Source organism: Ambystoma mexicanum, chromosome 10, assembly GCF_040938575.1.
Source record: "Ambystoma mexicanum isolate Mex_15411 chromosome 10, UKY_AmexF1_1, whole genome shotgun sequence".
Lineage (NCBI taxonomy): Eukaryota > Metazoa > Chordata > Amphibia > Caudata > Ambystomatidae > Ambystoma > Ambystoma mexicanum.
In genome coordinates this window covers 507401079-507421913 of record NC_090932.1, presented here as the reverse complement: position 1 = coordinate 507421913, position 20835 = coordinate 507401079, and the positions used below count along the sequence as shown (strand labels likewise).

Below are 20835 nucleotides of genomic sequence, written 5' to 3'. Positions count from 1 at the left end.
AGCTTCCTGAGCGATCCAGAGGATAACTGGTTGCTCCCATTGGTGGCTACGAGACTGCTGAATTGCAGAAGACTAAGATATAGAGATCACAAAAAGAACAATTGAGCCGTATGTGGAGAAATACGCTCCAGGGTTTTGTTCAGATATGATAGGTTGAGTGGTGGGTGTGCGGCCCATTCTGCACACAAACATGCAGGGATTTGTTGGCTTTATGTAACCAAGTGATCGATTTGATGAGCAGTGACTCAATTACCAAAACAATCTGTGCAAATCCATTTACTACATCAATAGTGAGACTATGTTGGTGGTGAGATCGGGGGGGGGGTGGATTTGTGCAAGAGGAAAGACTAACACATCAGAAGCTGTATAGTCCTCTATTATAGATTGCTCTGCAAAGCCAAAAAATAACATAGCGTATGAGCCCTCCTCTTTTGATATCTGATATCTAAGGATTTGACTATGAATAGCTCAATAATTAGCCTTGTTCCTATTACTGTGCAGAGGTTTGTTTCTTGGTGAGTTGTGGAGCTAAGGGTGGATAGAATAACAAGGGGGGAGTCCCAAAAAAGGTGGCAAACAGGCTAAAATTGATCGCTACGCTGCGGGTTCACCAATGGATGCAGCAGCTGTTCCAACAGAGGAGTATCTGCAGATCAACTACTAAGCTTAGATATTTTAGACGGCCAGTCAATATTTTTTGATGTTTGTTATGATCTGGGTTGAATGATTAATTGCCAAATCCTGTTGGGGTGTAGAAAGCGGTTGAATAGATTCCAGATTTGAATTGCGTATTTTATTTGAATTTATGTAACGCTTTCGCCAAAGCAATACATATAAAAGAATAATGGTACACAATTGAATGGGAAAATGGCAAGGTAAAAGACTGCTAAACCTTCAAAAAGTGACAAGACTTACAGGCCAGAGGGAGGGTAAAGAAGGTGAGATTTGAGACGCTTACAGAAAATGGGGAGGACCTGACAGAATGAGGCAGAGGGTTACAATGTGTGGTAGAAAAAAGAGAAAAGGAGTGGAAATGGGATTGCACAGAGGGGGTTTGTGTACAGAGAGTGGAAAACATGATTGAGAGGCAATAGTACGTGAGGGTTAATAGATGGAGACCAAGAAGAGAAGTAAGGTGGTGAAATAATATGGGTACTTTTATAAACGATGCAGGGCAAGAGGAAACAGGGACAACAGTAAAAAGAGGAGCCAAGAGGCTGAGAGGTAGAAATAGAGGTGCAAGGAGCAAGAGAGAAAAGAAGGTGGACAGCAGAGTTGAAGACAGAATGAAGAGGGGAAATGTGTGAGGCAGGGAGAAGAACTAAGAGATCAGAGAAGTAGACAAGGCGGTAACAAATGAGAGAAGAAATAAGAAGCTTGGTATCGTTAAAAGAAATAAAAGGACATGCTTTGCAGATATTGTAAAGATGGAAATGGAAAGTACAAACTGTGTTAGAAATGTAAATTGGAAAGGAGAGAGTGGGATGAAAAGTGATGCAATGATTACATGCAAACATAGGGCCTCATTACGAGTTTGGAGGTAGCCATGGTGCTCATTCCAACCTTGGAGGACCCGGTAAATCCCCATTCTGAAAACCATTCCCCATTCCCATTCGAGTCCCCATGGGGCTCAATGGGAATGGGGAAGGAGCTAATAACGGGCCCGCAAATAGCGGGCCTGTTATTAGCTCCCTGGTCCCTTAGCGGCTCCTGGTAAGGGCGGCTGGTAAAACCAGCCGGCCTTAGTGGAACCTGCTAAGGGGCCTCGGAATGCGGCGGTAGGGGGTTAATGGTACCGGCATCCTTACCGGTGCCGTTAACCCCCTACCGCCGTACTCGTAATGAGGCCCATAGAGAATTGGAGAGATATGCTCTGTGGAGTAGATGTATGGTTTCTGGTAGTTTCTCATCTTTTGAGACTGAGGGTGGTTCCGGAGAAACTTAGCAACGCAGCATGGTTATGGCTATACTACATTCTTAGGGTGGAAAGCAATAGTACATTTGGGTTGGCAATTTGGCCCTCTACCTGGGTGTTGTTACACTCCTGTAAGTACATCATTGATGTATTGTGTTATTAGAGTAACTTGAGGGTATTCTCCCACATATGCCCCGAGATTGCTCTATTCAGATGGCCAGGGGATGGCCATTGCTTTTGGATGCCAACCTTGGGGGTGGACAAGCAAGGGAGGATCACCTTGGTAGGGGAGTCTGGGCTAATAAGTCTGGGAGATCCTAAGGCAGGACCCGGTATCTTATTAGGGCAACAGGGGGTAAGGAAAAACTGCCCGGGGCCTTTGTAGGATATTCGGGTCTATCTCTCTTGAATAAGCAAGAGAAGTCCAATCATAGTGGAATGACACGGGTGGGGAAGTACGGGAACGGGAGGGACCAAAATCTGTTTGGCTAGAACATCAACAAATCCTTCCCCAACTTAAATCAGGGTACTTTTTATCCCTATCCATCCAACCATTCAAAATTGCCAGTCAAGAAGGATAATATGGGGAAAAGGGAACTGTCCCGGTTATATAAAAATCAAGCTTCTCACCACAGCCCACAAATGCATAAACCACACAGCCCGCCCTACCTCTCAGAAACACTCTCGAAAGCCACATCAGCAAGACCCATAAGAACCCACTATGCTAACCAACTCACCATTCCCCGCATCAACAAAGCAAAGGCTGGAGGGTTAGGCTTCCCTTACTTAGCCCCAAAGCTATGGAACACCCGGCCTTCCTCACTCCGAGCTCAAACCTCCCCACTTGCCTTCCGAAAGAATCTGAAAACCACTCTCTTCAACTAAACCGTCATAAAAAACTACCACTGATATGTAACTAAGCAATTCTCTTCTCATGTAACAAACTGCAACATGTATAACAATGAAATGTAACTAGGTGATTCCTTCATGTAACAATGATGTGTAACTAAGCAAATCCTTCATGTAACACGAGCCACGTTGCCTAAGGGCTGTTGTGCGCTTTACAAATGCAAATAAATAAATAAATAAGCTAGGTGTTCTCCCTGCCCCCAATTTAAACCACCTTATTACCCTTCACCCTATAAGAACCCTCATTGGTTTGGTCCTGTTTGTTTCCCTCTCCCCAAATCCAATAAGTACTGGACGAGGAAGAGGCGATCAGGAGCAATGAAGATTGCCCATAGACATTACATAGTGGTGAAAAGGAAGGCCTACCATTTAACACCTTTGAATCTCAGAGGTATCCGAGGGGCAGGTGGTGAGACCCTGACCTCAACTCAAGAACCCCTCTACCTACTCACCAGCACTGCGCTACTAATTGTGTGTTTTGTGGGCAAGAAAGAAACTCGGTAGCCTGTGGGTAGCGGGAGCAGGAGCATTGAGAAGGGTGAACAGCTTGGAGAGTAAATGCGGGAAAAGCAAAGCAAAGTGAGAAAAGGGAAAAAGGCAATGCGAAGTAAGTGAAAGTAAAGCGAAGAAAGCAGAGCAAACGAAAGCTGAAAAGCAAAGCAGAGTTACTGAAAAGGGCGCTAAAGGCGCGGAAATAAAGAGAGAGAGTGAAGGTGCGCTGGCGGCACGGAAACCACTAAAAGTGGGTGCAAGTGACCCAAAAGTGAGAAAGACAGTAAAGAAACAGAGAGGAGGAAGTCAGAGAGCCAAGAAAGCGTGCAAGTGACCCAAAAGTGAGACAGAGGGTGCAAGTGATCTGAAGTAAATGCAGAGAGTGCAAGAGGCAAGGAAGTGAGAAAATGAAGGTGCAAGAGAGCACAGCAAAAAGCACAGAGATGTGTGCAAGAGGCACAGGAAGGTGAAAAGTAAGGGAAAGTGTCCATGAGGCACAGAAAGGTAGAAAGAGGGTGCAAGTGTGAATGAAGCACAGTAAAGAGGAACAAGGACAGAGTGGACGAGGCACAGAAGAAGAAGAGGTGCCAGAGAATAAGGAGAGGGGTTAGAGGTCAGAGCAGTCGCGCCTTGGTGGAGCAAAGAACCCAGCGTTCTCAAAAGTCTCTGATACTAGCCCCATGAAAGAACTGTACAGTGAAAAGTACATCCTGACAAGAGGAACTTTTTGTGTGTTGAACTGCGTAAATAGGGACCTAGGCCTGGGGAAGAGAACCCTAAAAGGTCCACTAAAGACATTTTTGAACTTTGTGAAGAGAGGCCTATACTTGGGAAGGAAACCCTGAGAGGCCTAACAGGAATTGAACTGTACATTGAAAAGCCCATCCTGACAAGAGGAACATTTTTTTGTTTGTTTGTTGGATTTTGTGAGGAGGGGCCTACGCTTGGGGAAGAGATCCCTAAGAGGCCTACTAAATATATTGTTGATAAAGACATTGTTGAACTTTGTGAAGGAGAGGCCTAGACGTGGGTAAGGGAACCCTGAGAGGCCTAACAGGAACTGTGTCTTTGTGTTTGAAACTGGAAGAGGCCCAGAGACATTGCAAACTCTATTGACTTGCTGCAAGAGCCCTACGTCGAAGGTTCCAAGGGCAACCCTGTTGAATTGCACTACATTGAACTGGCAGAACTACACCTATGGGTAAGACTACCTGAAACCAGTTGTGGTTTACATTTCCTTTTGAATCACAAGTTTTCCTTTAAGAAGACCCCTATCACATTTGATCTAAGAGTGAGGGCAAGCATAGATTTGGACACAGACAAACATTGTTTTCGGACATCGACGGCCCTTAGAAGCATCAGTTGAGAGAACAATCCCCTTAGAGTTAGGACCAGGTAGGCATTACACCAACCCACAAAGTTTGATAATAAAGGTTTTCAAACTGTTGCTTTTGAGTCTTTGGGGGTCATTACGAGGTTGGAGGTAAGGGGCTAACGGTGCCGGTGCCGTTAACCCCTTACCTCCGTATTACAAGGTCCTTTAGCGGGTCCCGCTAAGGGCGGCTGGTTTTACCAGGCGTCCTTAGTGGGAGCCGCTAAAGGACCAGCATGCTAATAACAGGCCCGTTATTAGCATGCTCCCCATTTCCATTGAGCCCTATGGGGGCTCGAATGGGAATGGGGAGGTACCGGGTCCGGGTTCTTTGAATGAGGAATTACTGGGTCATCCAAGGTTGTAATGGCCCGGTAATTCCTCATTCGAGGAACCCGGACCCGGTATGCAGTAAGGGGGTAGCCATGGAGCTATTAGCACCATGGCTTCCTCCAACCTCGGAATGAGGCCCTTTGTCTCTCTTGATGCCATGCCTGTGTCACAGTTAGTTGTAACATAAAGTGTTAAGTGGGAGCAGGTGGGTAGCCATAACTTCATGGGTTAGGATGAATATATTTTTACCTATAAATTGGCGTTCGATCGGTCAAATAGGAATCAAGGCCTGAGGAGTAAGAGGAGGGATGGTATGTATGACTGAAGTTTGGATTGGATGGAATTTTGAACATGGGCTCTGACAGTACTACATGCACATTAGAAGTTAAACATGCTAACATGGATTATACGTGGGATAGGTAATTACATAAAAAACCACTGTTTACAGTCCTTATTGAGCCATCACACAATACAATTGGCATTCCTTCAGGACAGACCAGGGTTGGTAGGGTGTATGGCACCACTTACTCTGAATTTGCAAGGGAAGGGATTGTTTACTAAGGGGTTGATACTATTCCCCTGGAGGTCTATCAAGTGGTTAGAGATCCAAACGGTTAATTTATTATTCTAGATGGATCATTGGAGGGGTTCAAGATTTGCATGGTGCATGTATGTGCCCCTCATAATTAAGATGCACATTTTTCCAGACTTAGCGTTTGAGTGTGTAAAATATGTGGATGGTATGATTCTTTGGGCAGGAGATTTCAACTGTGTGGTCAATAAAACTATGGACAGATCTAGACCAGCCATGAACCTTAAGGGATTATCAGCTTGTTTACTAGGAAAATCACTGAAATACCTTAAGACGGACAATGTTTGGAGACTTCAAAATGCACAGACTAAGTCACTGTCACTACTCTAGTACATAATTTTAATTCTAGTTTAGATTATATATTTTTAAACATGCCACATTACCATACATTTACCATGGTTTAATATCTTGCTGGATTGATTTCAGATCACTCACCATTGATTAGATTTCGGAAATGTAGGCAGGAGTGCTCAAGTATACCGATGTAGAGGTTGCGATTTGGTGCCCTACATGATTTGAATTCCAAGCAGATACTGGCTCTTATTTTGATTGAAATGATACCTCACAACCTCCAGATAGACAGAATGAGATGCATTTAAAGTGTTTATACGAGGCAGCTGTATTTCTAGAGTAGTGGGAGTGTGGGGTGCGTTGTAATGTAGGCTGAAAAAAAGAAGGCAGGCTGTGGGAATTGGATGCATATCAAAGGAATAACTCAGAATACATAGATCAGATTATTCAAATTAGGCAGAAGCACATGGAACACTAGAATAATTACATTAGTTTAATATACTATATGGAGGAACATGCAACATGAATTTGCTGATAAATCGGGTAAACTTTAGTCTAGTTAACTAGGACTCAAAACAACAAGCATTGTAGTACTAATATAAATGATGAATCGGGCGCCACATGTTAAACAAAAGCTAAAATCATTGGCGTCTTCGAGAGAGCATACTAGAAGTTATGTTCTCAATCCCCTATATGAGCTAGTGAACAAATGAACAGACAATTTACGATAGACATAGTCAAATCTCAGTGGCAGACAGGGAAGCTCTGGACTCCCCAATAATAGAGTTATATCTTGAAATTGCAATACACGCCAGGAGTTGCAATACATGCTAGGAGTATAGGTCTATCTGGTGGTTTAGCAATAGTTTTACTTTACTTAGAAATATTTGTTAGTCCCAAAACATATGTCTGTTTTCACAGAAGCATATGTGGTAGGAATGCTCCCACAATCGACGAGAGAAGCCATCATATCGGTATTGATAAAACCTGAATAGGATCCCATAACATGTACATCATATATACCCCTGTTGCTCCTCAATGTTGATTTCAAAATCCTGAGTAAAGTGTTAGCTCTAAGGTTACAATCACACATGACAACTTAAGTGCGCAGAGACCAAAGTGGGTTTAAAACTGGACAGAATGTTATTACTTACATGAAAAGGAATGCACATTTAATTCAGGAGATTAGAAAAAGTATTGAAGAGTATGTTATCACATCATTAAATGCGGAAAAAGCGTTCACTTGGTGGGGTGGGTATTTTTTATTCTGTACCATAGAGGCCATGAATATAGGGCTGAAACAATTTAAAAGTGTGAATGCACTATGTACACACCTGAAGCTTGAAGTAAAACTTGTCCGTTTGTCTAGAGTAGAGTGGCTGGCACGGAACATGGAAAACCAGCTGTTGGGAAAGGAAGTGCACGAATTTAGGAAGTGGTAAGCAAGTGCCACATATAGTGATGGTGGGTGTTATGTTCCGGCCCCGCACGGAGGCAGAATGTGGTAGGCCTCGGAGGTAGGCCTCAGTGACGCAGCTCCAGCCGGAGCGAAAGAAAGAAACGACACACGCTGTTGGAGTCTGTGCCCGGAACTGCCTCCCTTGCGCGGGGGCGGGGCTTTTATTAAGACGCCCTACATCACCGCATAGCAGGGCACAGGGCGGATATAACATTCCTCCTTTATTATAAACAAAACACAACAACGGAACACACCCACACGAGTAGGCTTCTACTCATGAATATAACAAAATACAAACGCAAATTCCTTTTTACAAATTTCAAAGTCCACACTACCACACATAGTCCTTGAGCCAAGATGGCGGCTGAGTGGCAGCTCTCAGGCCATATCTTCCACCCCGTGAGGTGGTTTCTACAGTCTCACCAGATCTCTCACCTTCCGCCTCCGGCTCACCCAAGTCCTGTTCGCTCCCCTGCTCCCATGTTCTGTCACCTGCATTTTCTTCGCCTTAGTGATCCTCGGGTCCGTCCTCGATCCGCGGCGACTCCTCATCTTCTTGGGGACAGTCCCCAACAGTCCAGGTTGCGCGGCACCGCCTTGAACCATGACGTGTTGCGCGTCACCTGATGATGCCCCCTTTGTGAAGTTATCATGGTCCCTCGTGTCTCATGGACAGTCCATGGGAGAGTCTCGTAGCGGGAATCCATTTTGGACTTCGTTGGGGTCCGTAACATGACCACCTGGTCGTCCACCTGGTGGTCGGATGGTCGCAACCTCCTCTTGGCACTCACTTACCACCTCGACTTCGGGGTATTAGGAGTGGTCATCGATTGCCACCAGGAGGTACAGGCCCTCTCGTAGTTTGCAGAAGTCAATGCTTATTGCGTCCCACCTGCCAGAGCCTCGTTCCGCCGATAGGATAGGTTCCGGATCTGGTGGGGCTCCGGTTATGAGGCACGGCAGGCAGGTGTTGACAAGTTTTTCCACTTTTTGTCAATTCGTGGGAACCACACTCGGTGTCGAATGCGAGCCTTCGTTCGAGCCATCCCTTGGTGGCCCTCATGGGCGAGTGCCACTATCCGGTCGTGCAGGCCTGGCGGAATGACAATGTGATTTCCGCGGAGCAGCAGCCCCTGGTCTGTTATCGACAAGTCTTGGCGGACGGTGAATATTCCTGTGAGGAACGCCTTTGCCTCTTCCGTCCTGTTGTGCGTGTTTTTCATAAATGACCTCCAGTCGCCCGAAATGATGGCATCTTTCACCAAATCGCAGCAGGGGTCACTGTATGTTTCCTCCGCGATGTCCTCAATGCTGACCGCCTTCGGCCTCATTGCCCGCACCACCTGGCAGATGTGTTCTTCGGTCTCTTCGGCCACCTGGACTTCCTGTGGCGTTGCCACTCTCGGGTGCCTGGAGAGGAAATCTGCCGGGTTGCCACATCCCGGTTGATAAAGGAGCTCAAAATCGTACTGCTGATGGTGTAGCAGCCATTTGGCTATTCTGGCCGGTGGGTGCGAGGAAGTGCCCATGAAGATGGGTAAGAGGGGCTTGTGGTCTGTAATCGCCGTGAACCTGTGGCCATACAGATACAGGTGGAAGTGGCGGCACCCCCACAGTATGGCGATCTCCTCTTTCTCGATGTGAGAGTACCTCTGTTCTGTCGCTTTGAGAGCACGCGACGCATAGGCGATGGGTCTCTTCTCGCCTTCGTTGGTAACCTGCATGAGGATGGCCCCCAGGCCGACAGGGCTGGCGTCCACGTAGAGTTCCGTCGGAAGAGAGGTGTCATAGTACGCCATTCTCGTCTCTACGGACAGCGACTCTTTGATGCTCTCGAAGGCATCTTGGCAAGCTTTTCCCCACTCCCGCTTCGCGTTGAGCTTTGTGAGTTCACAAAGGGGTTCCGACAATGTGGCCAGGTTTCGGATGAATCTTCCACAGTACGTGGCCATCCCCAGGAAACTGCGGACGTGGGTGGGTGTCTTGGGCGGACTTGCGGCCTGTATGTCAGCGACCTTCTGGGGGGTCCGGCGAGATGCCAGAGCTGCTGAACTTGTAGCCAAAAAAAGATATCTCCGTCTTGAAAAACTCACATTTTTCCTTGTGGATGGTTAGGCCCGTGGCCTCCAAACGGTCCAAGAGCATCTTTAGCCTTCTCGAGTGTGATCCTTTGTCCTGGGCGTGGATCAGGATGTCGTCACTGACATTGAGGACACCTTGGATGTCCCGGATGACTTCTTGGATGGTCTGTTGAAAGACTTCGGCTGCCGAAGATATGCCGAAGCTTAGCCGCTTGTATCTTCGCAGACCCAAGTGTGTAGAAAAAGTCGTTATGTACCGAGAGTCCTGGGGCCTCATTACGACCCTGGCGCTAAACTATGGTGCTATTGGCACCATGGTCCATGCCGGGGTCCGCCATGGTGAATGGCGGAATTACCGCCCCATTCCAAGGTTGGCGGGGCGGTAATTCCCCATTCACCATGGGCCGTTCCCCTTTCCCATTTTTGCCCCCTAGGGCTCAATGGGAATGGGGAAGGCGCTAAGTACGGTGCTGCAAATTGCGGCACCGTACTTAGCACCAAGGTCCCTTTGCGGCACCCTACTTTAACGGCTGGTAAAACCAGCCGTTAAGGTTGGGTCCCGCAAAGGTACCTCGTAATTAGAGGCTAAGTGTTTAACGGCGCCACAGCCTTTTACGGCGCCGTTAAACACTTAGCGCCTGGGTCGTAATGAGGCCCTATGTGTAGCTTCAGCTGATGGTACCCTGCTTTCACATCAACTTTTGAGAAGACTCTCGATCCTGTGAGATCAGCCACAAACTCGTCGAGGGTTGGCGTGATATGTCGCTTCCTCTTGATGGCAGTGTTCGGGAGGCGCATGTCTATGCAAATGCGAACCTTCCTCGGTTGTTTGGGTTTTCGTGTGACCACCATCGGGGACACCCATGGTGTCGGCCCCGTCACCTCCTCGATGATACCTTCTTCTTCCAGCGCTTTTAGTTCAATCTCCACCTGCTCGCGCATGTGGAATGGGGTCCTCCGATGTCTGACAGCCCTTGGCTGGACCGACTTGTCAATGCAGAGTTTAATTGTCTTTCCCTTCAGGCACCCAATCCCGTTCAGCAGGTTAGGATGTCGCGCCAGGAGTTTCTCGACCTCTTGGGCTTGCCCGATCTGATTGACAAACTGTACGAGCCCTAAGTCCTCCGCCGCATCACCGCTCAGAAGGCATTCGATCCCGGCGTTCACTACGTACACTTTAGACGGTAGCCTGTTCTCACCGTGGCTGAGGGTCGTGCAGAATCTGCCAACTACCGGTAGCGGCTTCTTGCAGCCATATGCGAACAGGAGAGTGTCAGTGTTCTTGAGGGACGTTTGTGGCTGAATGTCTTGAACGTGGACGTGGGCATGACATTCACCGAGGCTCCCGTGTCAATGGTCATCCATATCTGCTGGTTTTGGAGGGTGACCTGGCATTTTCGCCTCCGGAGCCCTTCAGTGTGTCACGTCCTCAGTCCAGGGCTGACACTAGGTAGACTTTTCTTCCTTTGGTCCGCTGCTCTCTGCCGAGGTCTAGTGGAGTTCCTGTGATGTCATCTCCGTCTTCCTCACTCGACGAGTTGTTCGCTTCAACGCGCCTCGTGCCTCCCTGTTTCTTATTCTTTGTTCCACTCCTCTCCTGAGGGTTCGGCGGTAGTGGAGCGCCTGAGGAACGGCACACCTTTGCATAGTGGTCCTTCCTGCCACATGCCCAGCACGTTGTGCCTTGTGCCATGACGCGGTCCACCACACCATCCACACTCCGTGGCTGCCATCTGGGCGGTGCGTAGTTACCACCGGATTCATCCCTTGTGGATTGTCTGTTCGTGACCTGGGCCACCATGGATGACGCGAGGGCCGGCTGTAATTTGTGCAAAGTCAAACCCATGTTAGCGGCCCTGGCATGCGCTAGCTCCCTCTGGCGACCCAGCTCCAGAATGCACGTCAAAGAGATGCCCCTCTCACCCAGCACCAACCCCCTTAGTTTCTCGGAATGGATGCCATTGATGAGTTGTCTCCGGATCTCTTGCTTGACATCCGTGAACTCACATGACATTGCTAGCTTCCTGAGCTGGGTGTGATAGGCATCCAAGGTCTCCTCTTCCACCTGAAACGTGGTACAGAATATGAAAGTCTCATAGTCAGGATTGAGTTGCGGCAGAAAGTGAGCCGTCAATGCGTCCTTTGATCGTTGGTAGATGTCCAGGCCATCCGCGATGGTTAGCGCATTGAAAATGCGTAGCACCTCGTCCCCCACGTTCAAAAGTAGGTGTGATCTCATCTTCCTAGACGAGGTTACGTCCTTGCACTCCATAGTCATCTCAAATATTTGGAGCCATAGCTGCCAGCGGGGGCCAACCGAGGATGGATCCGTGAACGGATCGAATGGTTGAATCATTGTGGTCGAGTTGCTCTGTGGGCGAGCTGGCGGTGGCGAGACTGATAGATTTGCTGCGATTCTGGATGGCGTACTAGGCCCAGGGGTGGACGTGCCGGTCGCCATGTCGTGTGACGTCGTCCCCAGACAGTTCCTGTTGAGGCCAACCTATGAACCCGTTGTCGGATAGGGCTGCTGCCTCTCCTCCACTGTCTACAGCCGTGAACGCATATGCGCTTTGCGTGTGCGGTAGGCCCACGCGTCGAAGAGCGATCCCATCGGCTCGCAGGAAAAACTGGTCGGTCGTGCGATGCAGGAGGAATGAGATGGTCGGGCGCCGAGCGCACGTGCTGTGTCCCGATTCCTTCGTCGCCAGTGTTATGTTCCGGCCCCGCACGGAGGCAGAATGTGGTAGGCCTCAGTGACGCAGCTCCAGCCGGAGCGAAAGAAAGACACGACACACGCTGTTTGCGGGGCTTTTATTAAGACGCCCTACGTCACCGCGTAGCGGGGCAGAGGGCGGATATAACAGTGGGTAGGAGAATCTGAGTAACAGTGTTGGCACAAAGTTATATTTTACTCCCATATCCTAAACACTGCCCGATTTGGATCAACATCTATTGATACTATGAAATGGGGGTTGTACATTGGCTTCTGATTTGTATGGAGCAAAAATATTCTATACTTTTCAGGAGATGAAGGAACTGAATGGGTAAATGCATGATATTTTCTGGATTTCGCAAGACTGACCGAAGCAGCATGTGAAAGCTGGGTTTCCTAAAGAAAAATATGAATCTAACATATTAAAGGCATTACTAGATAGGAGTACAGGCCATAATAGTGTTTCCCTCATATATGTTTATCTCTGGGGATGGATAAAAAAACATGCTGCCTTGTAAATGAAAAGGGGAGTTGATACTGGGAGAGAGTTTACTGATATGGAGTGGGCCAAGCTCTGCAATGGAGTATGTACAGTATCTTGCAATGGGAGGTGGAACCATATACAATTTAGCACCTTGCACAGAATGTATTTAACTTCAAACTTTCAGTATAATATCCCCTAAGTGGTTCGCCCTCGATTTACCCAATGAGCAGCAAGAGTATGGGTCGGGGCTATGCCCATGAGTTCACTTTCGTACCTTAGTCCCCACCCCCTGCTCCAGGAGTATTGGGGTTGCTGGTAGTATGGTCCCGTATACTAGAAGTATAGTGGACCATATCCCAGGCCAGTACACTTGAGATCCCCTGTGGGTCCACAGAAAAAGTGGGACAGTGGACAGCCCTTTCCACATGGAAATCAGAGAGCTGATCTCATGTCTACCATGGTACAGAGTGGCCCCACAGCTAGGGTGTCTCTCTCTCTCTCTCTCTCTCTCTCTCTCTCTCTCTCTCTCTCTCTCTCTCTCTCTCTCTCTCTATATATATATATATATATATATATATATATATATATATATATATACATACACACACACACATATATGTATCACACAGCCCGCTGTAGTGGCCGTGTAGTTAGGTTAAGTTGCTAAACCCATAGGAAAACCACTCTTTCGGCGGCTTATAACTTTGTACCCCTGGAGGAATCCTCACCAAACTTTGCAAAATACGTATATGGCCCGCTTTCAATTCTTTCAGCAAGTTTTGTGAGGTTTCGTTCAGGGGCTGAAAAGTTATAGGGGGTCCAAAACATTTTCTTTTCTTCATAGACTGAATGGGCGAAAACTTTGCACACGGCTACAGGCCGAACGGCTGGACGGATTTGCACCAAATTTACGGCAGGAGCGGGGGCTTGGGTCAGAAAGCGTGCTTTTGTGTGTTTGGGGAAATCCGACCAGTACTTTTGTTGCAAAGAACTGAAATGTACGTCTCAAAAAATGTGTGATATCTGGCTCCGCTCCACGGACCCATTTCCCTGTTCGCTCCGCGGACAGAAGTCTCATTGGCTTGCAGTATGCTGTGCTGTTGGCGAACTTGCGGCCAGTGGTTGGCTGGAGGGAAGCGTGCTGTGCATCAAAGTTTTTGGGAAACGCTATGGTGTATCGCAGGACAGTGCAGCACCGAAAGGGACTGACAAACATAAAGTACGGCATGTGTTGGTGGGAAGAAGGGATGGAAAGGGTGGGTGAGAGAGAAGTGGTTCATCAGAGATATGTGATTATTAGGTGGACGAAGACGGTGGTGTGCCTGCAGTATCCGTGCATATTGCGCAAATTCACCAGTCCCTGCACAGGCGACTACCATGTGTGGTGAAGGCAGGCAGCCTTCGTTACGGCACGATAGCTCGTGCCGCCGCAACGTTTTAACGTGCTGACTGGTGGTACCTGAATAGCAGACGGGGAGTGCATTGCAAAACATATATTATGCCATGTGGTGATGGGAAGAAGGGATGGAAAGGGTGGGAGAGTGAGAAGGGATTCATCTGAGATATGTCAATAGGTGGATGAAGACGTTGATGTGCCTGCAGTGTCAGTGCGTACAGCACCAATTCATGGGTCTCTGCATAGCCGACTACCATATGTGCTGCATGCAGGCAGACTTCGTTATGGCACGATAGCTGGTGCGGGGACCTCTTTCCGTGGTGACTGGTGGGAGCTCAATTGCAGAAGGGGAGTGCATTGCACATGACATGCACATTGTAAGATAGCGTGTACTACGGTGTGTTGCATGGATGGAGGTCTTGCAGCGACAACTATCTGCCGTAGTTGGAACTAGGTTTCACATTGATCCCTTGTGTGTGGTTCATCAGCATTTCATAGATGGTTGATTCCATGGATGTGATTTCTTCTTAGCACATCCTACAATGTTTACTCCATGGCTGCAGCTACTGGAGTGAACAGTTGTGCAGTGAGTCCACTGAGTGCAGTCTTGTATTGCTGACAATATCGAAGAGGGTAGGGTTGAAGTGCACCTTCTGTGTGCATGGATACTGCTGTGTTTGAAGTGGGTGCAATTCTTCAATAGTGTGTGCATAGAAGTGGATACAGGCTAAACTGATTATCGCATAGGATTGTTTAGTGTCCATTGTGCGGAGTGGTGACTACTGTACTGCAGTATGACTTATTGCTTTTGTGTACTGAATAGAGTGCTGGGAGACATACTATGTGAATGAAAGTGGGTATTAGTGCCGGAGGCTGTGTTATCTTTCCATGCATAGCTGTATTACGGTATGGAGGTTGGGTAGTAGTGGCAGTGGCTGTGGTACGTGTGTGCAGTGTGGTACATGAGCACATGATGCCATGCATGGCTGCATTACGTTTTGGTGGGTGTGGGCAAGGCCTAGACTATTGGGTGACTGGCCAAAGGCCTTAGGCCGTAGGCCATGCACCCAATAGTCCAGACCTTGCCCACACCCACTGCAGCAATGCAGTTTAGACTGCATCTGTCAGAGACTCCTCACCTTCCCAGAATGGTTGTGGAGCACATTGTAGACTTGATAGAGCACCAGAGATCAGCTGACATGCATAGACTGTTGGTTCGGTTGGCAATAACACCATTGTATGTGAATGAAAGTGTGTAGGGGTGCCATAGGCTGTTAAGTTTGTAGATTCTGGTAGAAGGTGATTCTTTCTATGCATAGCTTTATAACGTTGCAGAGCTTGGTTAGGAGTTTCGGAGGCTGTGGTATGTGTGTGGATTGTGGTACTTGGTGACATGTTGCCATGCATGGCTGCATTACTTTAGGCCATAGGCCATGCATCCGAATGCCAAGGCCTTCACCACACCCACTGCAGCTATGCAGTTTTGCCTGCATCTCTCAGAGGGTGGTCACCTTCACAGAATGGTTGTGGAGCACATTTTACTCGTCATAGAGCACCAGAAGTGCACTGACATGCATACATTGTTGGTTCCATGGGTGCAGTCATTGTTAGAACATCCTATGGTTTTCGGTGTGTGGCTGGAGAATGGGCAGTGAAGAGTCTTGCCGTGTGCCCCATGTCAGTATAGAAGAGGGTAGGGTTGAGGTGATTCTTCTATGTGCTTGGACATTCTGGTTTGTGCAGCTTCCTGGGAGTAGGCCCAATGTTGTGAAGATTGTGCGGTTTGGTTGCCAGTGACATAATACTTTGTGAATGGAAGTGGGTAGGGGTGGCGGAGGCAGTGGTGTTTGTGGAATCTGCTAACTGTTACATTTTTCCATGCATCTCTGTGTTATGGTGCTGGGGTTGGGTAGAAGTGCTGCTGACTATGATATATTTGTGGATTGTGGTTTATGGCCACATGTTCTCATGCATGGCTCCATTAGGTTATGATGGGTGTCAGCAAGCAGTAGACGCTTGTGTGCATGGTCAAAGGCGTGATGGGTGCCGTTCTAGATGATTTTGGATGCTGAAATTGTGTTGTTTTTTTCCACACCTTTGTATGGAAGGTGCTTTGGAAGCACAGGCGACGTGTACTCAGAGTGTTGAACCGTAAATATGGAGTGCTGTACATAAATGATAGTGTTGGATGCAGACTTCTTGGCTGTAATTGCTGCATGCATGCATGAATATTTCACAGTCCTCAATGAGGGAATGTTGGAAGAAGAACAGTGGAGAGGAAAGAAGGACTGTCCCTGCTTTACTGGGGTGTAACCCTTGCTGTAGCTGGGAATGTGCACGCGCCACATCCTGCCATTTTCAGCATGGTGGGCATGCAAATGGAACTGTGGGCATTATGAAATCAGGTGTCAAAGTTGTGGTTCACAGGAAGGGGTAGTACTACTTTTTCCCAATACTCTCTGTGTAATGAGGTTGGTGGACATGGAGAGACGCACAGTGCTGTTCGTGGGTGATACATTTGTACAAGATCTGCACAGGTATGCCGTGCTGAGAGGCGTTGCTGCTAATTTCAGGTTGGAAGGAGTGGACGCTTTGTGGGCCAGTCTCGATGCGTGCAGTTTTGGCTGGATGGTTCGTCTTTGCAAGATATGTGGCCTCTATCGTTACTGGTGAAGTTGTTGTGGTGCATTATGGAGGTCTACATTTGGGTTATATGTCGTGTGGACATTTGCCCCGTCACCTGAAGAAGTTGATGAATGCAGTGATGCAGATTTTTCCCACTGCCAAGGACGTTTTCTCACCCATTCCCGCAAGAGGAGTATGGGACCATGCTGGTGTAATGTGTCCCCTGCCACTGCTCAGAAGGTGTCTTATGAACAGAGGCATGCCTGCATTTATGTGCACTGATGGGATGTTCTCCACCCACTATGAGAGCGTGAATTTCCAAAACATACTCTGCTTCCATGCAAATTGCATTTCTTTGAACGCCATTGACAATACCATTTTCTTGTACACTGTGCATGAAGCGTTGCCCATAATTCGTTAAAAATTGAAGGAGGAGAAGCAAACAGAAAGTCATACAAAGATAAAAAACAAAAAAGGTGGTTTGCAAGCATGTAAAAAAAACATTAAAAAAAACAAAGAAATAAAAACCTTTTCAGAGGTACCACTAAAGACCCAATCGCCTACCCTGTTTCCCACTTCCCCCCTTCCTAGCACAAAAACTCAGCGGATTACACTGTAGTTTTAGGATTACAGGTGCCACATCCAATCATTTTCAGGATGGGAGTCATGGAAATGGAACTGTGGAGTGAAAGACACTGCTCAATAACGTTTGTGCAAAGAAGTGCAGAAGGCTATGGTGGAAGTGTGCAAGGTAATGGGCAGGTATCCTGGGTGTATGCATGAACTGCATGTACTTGTTTGAAGTTCGTAACATGCATGCAGTGCTGTTTTTGAGCGATCATTTTTGAAAAGTGTTAAGTGGGGTACTGCAAAAAAAAAATACTGTGCAGTGTACAAGGTAAGTGGCATGCATCCTACTGTCATGAATTCATTGTGTGTATATCATATGATGTGCAATTGTATACAATGGCATTCGCAATGTGCCTATATACACGTTTAGAAAAGCACAACAAGGTAAGGGAGGGGGAATGGAGGGGAGGCAGAGACAACAAACCTACTAGGCCAGGTGTGATTTAGATCGCCCAAGTGCATGGGTGGAGGACGGGGGAAGGTACAGTACATGGGAAGAAGAACAAATGACAATAAGTAAAAATACAGGCCGATTGTGCCAAGTGCAAGGATAGGTGCACACATCAGGTGGTGGAGGAACTGTTAGGGATACAGAAAACAGTCCCCAAGTGCGGGGTTTGCCCGAAAGGCAGCCCAGGGGTTTGCCTGGCGGGGGGAGGTGACATGGGCCCGACATCACAGAGTCACCAGGTAACCAGTGCAGAATCAGTTTACGCCAGGCAATCGGCCAGGGAGAGAAGGAGAAAAAGCAGACGCAAAGAGAAAGGCTTTGAGGTGCTTCCGGAACCGGCAATGGTTCTCTTCAAGTTGCAGGGAGGCTGTTGCAGAGGGAGGCCCCAGCCGGAAAAAAAAAATTACCACCAACTGGTTGCTTGCAGAAGCCACTGACCGTGAGGGAGTTGGAGGCGGATGAGGGAAGAGCTCGAGCACAGAGATATATAGGAAGTGAGAGTTGTAGGTATTGAGGTCCCAGGGCCCAGAAGGCCTTGTGCATAATGCAGAGGGTTTTCACCTTATTCCTTGCAGCCACTGGGAGCTATTGCAGACATTTCAGGGCAGGAGAGATACCATCACAAGTCGCGCAGTCCTCTTCTGGATGCGTTCCAGAGGGTGGAGAGTAGAAGCAGGTAGATTTAAAAAGAGCCTGTTGCAATAGTGCAGCATAGACAGAAGCTCAGCTGTGCAGACAGTGACCTTTTGGAAACTTGCTTTAGGTTGATAAGATACATGCAGTGCTGCTTTTGGTGCCATATTCTTACGATTTCTGTAGGAGATGGGTTAGTGGGGAAAACATTTTGTAGCATTGTCAGAAGGAAAGCAGAGAGATCCTCTTTCAATATTACAATGTATGATATGGGTAAATGAAAACGTTGCAAGCACATACCAATGAAGTGCTACTAAGTGGTAGGGGATGGGGAAAAAAAACAGTATGCTTTTCAAGAGCGTAATGGCCACTCAGTGGCAGATACCGTGCGCAGAGGCACTTACAACACAGTTGTAAACATACTGCAGGAAAAGTTTTCATAACTCCATTTTGTGGTGATGGGTGCTCATGTGGATGAATGTGGATGCACAAATTTAGCTATCGTTTACTGAACTTTCTACTGGACGTGCTGTCCAGTGACAGGACACTTGCAGGCTGAAATTGTAACGGTACCTATGAAGTGTTGTGCAGAACTGACAGTTTTAGATGCTAACCTCTTGGATGGCATTGGTGGAATCATGTGTGCCTATTTACCTGTACCCAATGAGGTAATGGTGGACAAAAGATAGTGGAAAGGGAAGAAGGACTGCTCCTGCTTTACTGGGGTGCGACCTCGTGGTACTTTGGGAAGCGCACGTGCCACAATCTGCGTTTCTCACCGTGCTGGCCAATGGACATGGGACTGTGGGGATTATACAATCAGGTACTGTGGGTGTGGTTCACAGGAAGGGGAGGTCATGCTGTTGTACATTACTCTACGCTGTGAGGCTGGCTGACATGACGAAACACATTGTGTTGACTTTGGGTGCTGCCTTTGTGATAGATATGCACAAGTATGCCCCGGGAAGACACTTTGATGGCAATTTCAGTTTGGAAGGAGTGGATGCATTGTGGAACACTGTCTATGAGCACAGTTTCGCTGATATGCATGCACTTTGCAAAGACCTGGCCACTTTTGCTACTGTCGATGTTATCGTCATCCACTACGGCGGCATGCAGATGGGTTACGTGGCTTGCTTAGGTTTGTTCCGTTGACTGAAGAGGTTGCTAAATTTAGTTAAGAGGCTTTTTCCCACTGCCAACGTGCTTTTCTCATCCATAACACCACAAAGAGTATGGGACAATGCTCATGGATGTTGTTCCGAGCCAGAGGCAGGAAGGTGCCTCATCAACAGAAGCATGTATACTTTTTTTCCTCTGGTGGGATGTTCTTCTGCAACAATTAGCTAATTAGTTGTGGAAACGCAGAGTTTTTCTAAGCAAATGGCATTTCGTTGTCGCCCATTGGTAATGCTGTTTTGTTTGCCCATCCACAGGATGCGGTGAAGCGTTTATTATAACAATGTGAGCACAAGAAAACACAGTCAAATACAAACCAGAAAAAAAAGGTGTTTCTCTAGAAGCGTCTACAAAAAAATAAAAATAAAAGGCTCTTTTCATAGTCCCCCTTAAAATGAACTCCCCCTACCCTGGTTGCAATTTATTCCCCCACATGCAGCACGAAAGCCAAATCCAGGGATTTTCAGGATGGCGGTCATGGAAATGGGACTGTGGAGGCAGAGGGATTGCGTAATAATGTTTCTGGGCGTGGTGTGTACGCAGAGGACTGTTGTACAGAACTTATACTGTAAAATGGAGAGCTCTTCAATGTAATTGGTGGATGCGTGTGGATCTTTTTAACAGTACGCAATGATGGCGTGCTGGAAAGAAGAAAGTGGAAAGGGAAGAAGGAATGTTTCTGCTTTATTGGGGCACGGCAATCGCCGTCCTCGGGGAAACGCATGTGCACATACTCCCATTTTCAGCATGCTACCCTTGAGATTGGGACAGTGGGGACTATCACACCTGTGGGTGTGGGCCAGGGGAAGGGCCGTTCATCATTTTATCCATTACTGTGCGCCCTGAGCATGGTTGCTATTAGTTGCAAACGCAATGTAGCACAGCAGATTTGCTCCAACATCACTAACACTGCAAACCTATGTGGCCTGCTACTCTGTTTTGAAAAGCTGCAAACAGATTGTGGAGCAGCTCTGGGGTGTGGCCTTTTGTAGGGCTGCTGTGAAGAACTTGCACCCGGAAAACTGGCCTACAACGTTCAAAAACATACATACATGTACAACGGCACATTGTGGTGTGTTTGTAAGCGTGTAGTTTCCAAAACACCTTGGTACATTGCGCAACACTTTGCCGCTGTCTGAGGGATTGTGTCCCCGAAATAAGGGCCTACGCGCAGCATGGGTGCGGTCACATGGTGACGTCGCCACTGTTCTGTTTTGGAACGGCTGTCCGCATGACGTGTTTTGGGCGGAATATGTTGTAGGCATATGCATACCGTT

General features: G+C 47.6%; 1 protein-coding gene across 1 annotated transcript in view; it reads right to left on the bottom strand.

Annotated features, from left to right (window-relative positions):
* Positions 1-20835, bottom strand: part of LOC138491516 (uncharacterized) — a 601105-nt gene that overhangs the window by 152293 nt on the left and 427977 nt on the right. The window lies entirely within an intron of this gene.